The sequence below is a fragment of the Xiphophorus hellerii genome, chromosome 19 (genome assembly GCF_003331165.1).
Source record: "Xiphophorus hellerii strain 12219 chromosome 19, Xiphophorus_hellerii-4.1, whole genome shotgun sequence".
NCBI lineage: Eukaryota > Metazoa > Chordata > Actinopteri > Cyprinodontiformes > Poeciliidae > Xiphophorus > Xiphophorus hellerii.
In genome coordinates, this window is record NC_045690.1 from 1,832,928 (window position 1) to 1,840,067 (window position 7,140).

Sequence of the window (7,140 nt, forward strand, 5' to 3'; positions counted from 1 at the left end):
AGCTGCTTTCTGCTTTTATCTGGTTCCTTTCTCTGCCTTCCCTGTGATTTATGGCCGGTTCAGGCAGAGTTTCATCTTCAGGCCTGCAGGTCACAAACACACAAAGACTCAGAACAATAAACACGGAGGATAATCTGTTTTCTCTGCATCCTGCTGCTCAGACTCAACTTCTGGGCTTCGAAGACTCCTATCCTGCATTTGATGTCTCTGTTCACCTCCAACTCACAGGTAAATTATTTGTAACAATAAAATAATTTACATTTTATTTATAGATGCCTTTAAAGGCTTTTGATGTGAAACTGAGGACTGAGCAGATTTAAGTTTGTGAGGAAGATGAGGCTCTTCATTGTCTGTGATGAAGAGTGAAATCGTCACTTATGGATGATTAATCCTACAAATCTGGCAATAAATGCAGAAATAAAGAAATAACTTGATAAAGTAATTAATGTGCCAAATGTTGCATCCAAAAACTAAGAAATAAGAACTCTCCCCCACTTATTTGTTTGTATATTTGTTGTAAACTAATGTTTAGAACTGCTTCATTTAACAGAATCACTATTTATTTTTCCATTTTATTTCATTATTTAACTTTAACATTATTTAACCTTTTTTTTTTCATCAATCTATAAATACGGCTAATAATAAAGTCTTCAGAACATCAATTTCACAAATAAGCTTCAATATATGAACAAAAAAGGATGTGGACATGAGCAGAAGATGCTGGTAGCAGTTAGCATCTGTAGGCTACTGGTAGCAGTTAGCAGCTGTTAGCATCTGTAGGCTACTGGTAGCTGTAAGCAGCAGTTAGCTGATGTTAGCTGCTGTTAGCAGCTGTTAGCAGCGTTCCTGTCACTTGCTTACAGTTTGCTTTCGTTCGTCTAATTCCTTCTCATGATCTGCAGAGGAAACACGTTTTCAGACACAAACGCAGGTTTACAGCCATAAATCACAGACTTATTGTGTCATTGAGCTGCAGCGATAAATACTGTAAATGCTTAGAGACGCTTTGCTGTTTAAATTCTTTATTTTCATCCTAATTCTGCCTGAACACAAACGACTGAATTTTACTGAAGCAAATGAACCTTTTATTCAAATGAAGTAGCTGTTTTTAGTCAGAACAAGTCGGATGGGACATTTATTATCGCTAGATAAAAAGGTAATATATATTCAAACACTTCTGCACCAGTTGGGAAGTTTTATTCAAATGCTAATGTGTTTTTATTTCCTCTTTGCTTAGAAATGATTCCAGGCACTTTGCACCTCTCTAGTTTGAGATCCATGATTTATTTTCTTCCTGACTTTTGTTCAACTGATGAACCTTTAAAAAGAGAAAACCTCCAAATACTGAGGAAATTACTGTTTTGCTAACAACAAACTTTGACCCACAGATTCCCTGTTTTGACAACCTTTTCTTTTGTTTGAAACGGGAACATTTTAGCTGCTTTTAGAGGCGTAAAGAAGAGCGCTGCAGTCGGTAACACTGTTTCTGTGGATGTGGAGAAACCTAACAACTGTTTCCCTCAAGGGATTTTCTGGAGGTTTGTGCAGAATTATGGATTTAACAGCTTTCTGGTGGTTTTATACCCAAAGCAAGAGCTGTGTACATCATTTAGGCAAAACGTCAAACTGGTTTCCAAGCAGGTTTTCGTCTGTCCATCCTGTTTTAATGTGGACAGACAAAATGTCCAGCTGTTGTCATGGAGAGGAAGACGTCTGGATCTCAGGTTTCCTTCAGTGAATTTAGAAAATAATCTGGTTTTCCTGGAAACACTTGGAGTGTTTCAGTGTGACGCTGGCAGCATCAGTCAGCTCCTCCAACTTTCACTGAGTTGCATTTTAAATCCCTACATTTGTTTTGATTTCATGAAATATATTAAAATGAATTTCTCTTTATTTTAACCTACTTCGTGTTGTCAGGAAGTTTCTACTGAGGTGTTTTCTTTATTGAACGTTGTTTGGCAGCAATCAGATATTAAAAGCTAATTCATATCGCAGTGTGTGGTTGGTTTTCAGTTTTTATCCCTAACTAAATGAAATGATCATTTCTAGTCTGATTTCTACAGATATTTTGGGTGACATTAGTATTTATTTTTAGTAAAGTAGTAAATGTTTGTGTGACTGAAATGGTGACAAAATAAATAAAAAACTAACCTCTAACTGCAAGTAACTTCATTTTTAAAAAGTACAATAAAAGTAGGATTAATTCAAAATATTGATCCCAATTCAAGTATCAGAATCAGATCAATACTTTGGTTTCAGATTCCCTCTTAAAAATGTTATTTTATTTTTGTACTGTAGTTTCTCAACTCTTTTGCTTGATTTTCTATCAAACGATCATTTTTTCACTTTGTTTATTTATAAAGCACAGCCGTACTGTCCTGCAAAAATATTCATACTCACTAAACCACTGGCTGTTTTTGTTCCATAAGACAAAAAGTAGAACATATAAAGGCGTTTATGAACAGTTTATTAGGAGTTTATTAACAGTTTATTAGGAGTTTATTAACAGTTTATTAGGAGTTTATTAGGAGTTTATTAACAGTTTATTAGGAGTTTATTAGCAGTTTATTAAGGAGTTTATTAGGAGTTTATTAACAGTTTATTAGGAGTTTGTAACGTTAGAGGTGTGAGGAGGAGGTGAAGGACTGAGTGTATCCAACACGCCTCAAACTGCTGAAATCATTCACTGACACACTGGTGACCTCACACACACACATCTGAGTCAGACACTGCTACAGTCCCAGTTAAATGGACTGGAGGAACTGGTTTTATGTTGGGTTGATTGAGATTATTAAAGTTATTTAACTAGTAACACATTCAGGATGAATGGAAACAAAAGAAAAGACATTTTTATGAGATTTTTCCCCTTTCTGGACATTTTGTTAGCTGGTGATGTAAAATGATGCCTTTTGTTTGGCTTTCTCTGGGCGACGGATTCCTCTGGCCTGTTTGTAACATCTTTGAAGTAAACACAGAGTAATGTTGAGTCTATTAGAGGTAATCGCTCGTCTCTCTGTGGTGTCTTTTTAAATCATGGTGTCTCTCATTATGAGAGTTTTCAGCCTCATTTTTATCTCTTTGTGTCTAAAATAATCCAAGTTCTTTGATGTTTCCTCTTTGAAGATGTTTTTGTAGCGATCATCCAGCTGTAAGAAGGAAACTGCAGCCCATGAGCAAGAAGCATGAAGTGCAAACTCATTTTCACACTTTGTTGCTGTAAAATATTGAGAATTAGGAGATAATCAAACAATTTATCCAATTACTTTTTAAAAGAATGTAGATTCCAGAAGCACATTCTGAAGAGTGTTTATTTGCTGCAGCATTTGATGTCAATAAATCTAAATAAAATCCATGAAAAGTCTTTTTTTCTTTTCACTGCAGCTCCATTTCCTCCTGGAGCAGGAAGCATGACATTCCCTCTGTTCAGTCTATCAATGCAGAGGATTTTGAGGCTTTGCATCGGCTCAAGCATCAGTGACACTCCAACAGGCAGCAGAGCGCAGACAGAGAACATGAATAAAGCTGGAAGCGTCGCAGCTGAATGCATGTTAAGAATCCGATTCAGACTGAATGTGAGCTCCAACATTTCCAGCCTGCAGCAGGAAGCGGCCGGATCCAGTCAGGCTGCAGCTCCGGGTCGAACCTGGAAGAGTAAAACATCATCACCGTTCTGACATCTGACTTTCATTACATTAATGGAACTGTATCACAAACCAGAACAACATATTTTCAGCAACTTCATTTTTATTTAAGATTTGCATCAGCAAACAAGACAAGTCCTCCAGGCTTTTATGTTTAATCTATCAGTGAAAAACACCTTGTCTGCCTTTGGTAACCGAGGGCAACCAGAGCGGAAGAAGACTGGGATGTTGTGAGGATGATGGCGGCGGCGGCGGCGTGTTCTGCAGTCACCTTCAGGTTAATCACTAAATCTGTTTGAGAGAAAACACGGCTGATTAGGAAGCCTGGCTGAGACGCTACCCTGCAATCAGAGCAACGCCGCCTCTGATCTCCTCAATCAGCTTCCATCCTGCTCTCTGTCATGCAAATCCACTGTCTCATAAAGAGGCAAAATAAACAAATCACTACCTATTAAAATTAACCTGCTGTAGGTGTTAAAGCTGCTATTAAACGAGATCTGCAAGAGAAAATACCTTAATAAGCTTCAGAGAAAAACTGAATTCAGTTCAGAACCAGAACGAAATATCAGCTCAGATTTACAGATAAACATGAATAGTTTTAAAACTCTTAATGCTGTTGATCACATGTTGTTCATTTCTCTACATTTCCTCTTTGTGATCAGTTTATATCACTTTACTTATTACCATTTTGCTCACTGTTACTGACACACTGTTATGATACTGCTGCTTTAAGCAGAGGTTCATATTTTTAGAGGAAAAATAAAACTGAACTATAATGTAGTTCAGTTTAGAGTGTAGCTCAGAAACGTCTCAGTGGAAAACTTTCTCCAGATTATTCGGATGTTCAGAACCAGTTGGAAAGTTTTTGTTTTCTGACCAGAGTTCAGATTTACATCCATAACAATAAAACCTTTTGACCTGCTAACAGATATTTAACTCAAACAGGTTTAAAGTTAAACTCCAGCAGCTTTTAAACGTCTCCCTGCTCCAGTAAACATACTGAGATTCTCCTGTAGAGTCTGAACGTTGAATAAGTTTATTGTTTTGGTTTCCTAAACTTACATTTCAGCTCCATGGCTTCGGTCAGGTAAGGAAAGCAGCAGTGGACAGCAGAGGCAGATTAGCATTGTTAGCACACACTGCGGCTTTGTCCAGTCACCTACAGAATCAGTTGACCTTTCACACCACAAAGTCAAACAGCAGAGTGGTGTGAGCTGCTGCCAGACGCCTCTGAAAGCTGAAAGGTCGCAGAACAACTGGGTGCACAAGTAAACACACCAGTAAGGTGTTGGCCTGATGCTCTGAGCAGGAAGAAACCAGAACAGTGTGAATTTAAAAAGGTCAAGTACAAACATGTCTGCAGGTTTCTGTTTGTAACATGGAGTGTGGAAAACTGATTAGACTGCAGCCTCAGCCAACGTTTCTTCTTCAGTTTATATCTGAACGTCTGAATATTAAATTATTATACTGGATTTTTTATAGAGCGAACGAGCCGTCGATGCAGCAGCTGATGAAGTTTCATCACAGCTTTCCTTCCTCTGTTTCTTCTTCCCTCGGCTTCTCTTTGTCTGACAAGCGAACTCTGACGAGTGACGCTGAAGTTTCACTTCACTTCATTCCAGTTGTGCTGGACATCGGCCATTTCAGACCAGTGGCTCAGGTTTGCTTTGAGTGAAGGGTGTGACTGCAAGAATCCCTAATGGGGCAACTGGAGGTGACTGAGGCACAGCAAGAGTTGAGCGGAAAGGGTGTGTGTGTGGGGATGTGTGTGTGTGTGTGTGGGGGTGTGTGTGTTGGTGGGGGTGTGTGTGTGTGTGTGTGAATAATATGGGAGAGAGAGGAAAAAGAAACAGTCTAGAAATCTTAGTATCTAAAGTTGGACTACAATAAACTGGCCATCTTGTTTCGCAGCAGGACAAACAGCCAATTCTTTGACAACTGAAGTAAAATCAGTCACTGGATGAAACAGATTCTCATGTTTAGAGAAAATCATGGTTAATTTTGATTCCAAATCTTCCAGTAATCTGAGGCTGCATCATTCCCACCAGCTTTAATGCAACTCCAGTCCGTTTGTCTAGAAAGTCCGGTTTGTTTTTGGAGGTATGACCAAAATAAAAACTCAGTCTCAGTTTGATTGAACCACTCCAAAAGCAGGACGTAGACAACAGCACAGGGCATTCTGGGTAAATACAACCAAAGCTAACGTGCTAGCCTAGCGCTAGCAGCAGAAATGGCTCCTGGTCTTTATCCAAAGACTAAAGAGAAATCCTCCAACACTAAAATCTGACGCCTCCATCTTGTTTCCGTCTGGTGAAGAAGGAAGTTGCTCTCAGTGTCTTCAGTGGTTCTTGTGTGGTTTACTTCAGTGGTTCTTGGTGCAGCGCCCCCACAGGCCAGGAGGGGAACAGGTTGGTTTGACTCAGAGCAGAGAGGACAGAACCACAGCAGCTGGAGACGAACAGATGGGGAAGTTCTAGGTTCCTGTAGAAACCGGGAATTTCATATTCCCACAGCATCACCTCCATGATGATGAACCAGTGAATTAACACCAGGCAGCGTAGAGAGTGTGTGTGCTGACAGGTACCGGTGTGTGTTTGTACGTGTGTGTGACGGGCTCAGCAATAATTCAGTTTATCAACCACGATAAATTAGACAGGACATTCAATCACTTAACATGGACGACATAATGCGCTGTTTGAGTACCAGCTGTTTTCTTTTCACACCGATGCACTCATCACTTTTAAGTCTTTCACACACACACACACACACACACCCACAAACCCACACACACACACACGCCCACACTCCCACACACACACAACGTGTCATGCACACACAGTCAGCAAAAGTAAAGCTTAAATCAGAAATTAACCCCCTGTTGATGTGCAAATGTCAGAGAGAGAAGAACATGGAGTAAATATTTCACCACTCTGTTAATCTGTCTTAATCTGAGAAACACACAGAGACACAATGATGCGTTCAAAGACCATCTGTTTGTTGGTTTCCTGACTGACACATTTAAAAGTTATGAGAATAAACAAGCAAACACACATGAGGACTAACAGCTGATATCTGGTCTTTGATATTATTTAAGGAGTTAATTTCACCAAAAAGCCTGAATGGTTTAAAAGTTTTCTCTGATGATGTGACGTGTTATTTCCTGTAATTCGCTGGATGAACTCCAGGATTAAGGTTCTCCACTGGTTCCTGTTTTCTCCATTTGTCACTGGTGTCACTGGTTTGTTCCCTGTTCCAAAATGATACATTTGGTTTTAAATATGTTCTTCAGTTGTTGCTCTGTGCATGACTTTCTTTTTCATCCGTCTTACAGAGAGGATGATGTGAACATCATGAGAAAAGTTCTATTTAATGGATTTATTGATCCTGCAAGCCAAGTATCAGTTCTGGGTTTGGTAAATGAAACTGAACCAAATATTTTGGCTAATTAATGATTTAATGATTTTATGACTGAGACATTTTTGGTTGAGTTTTGTTAGAA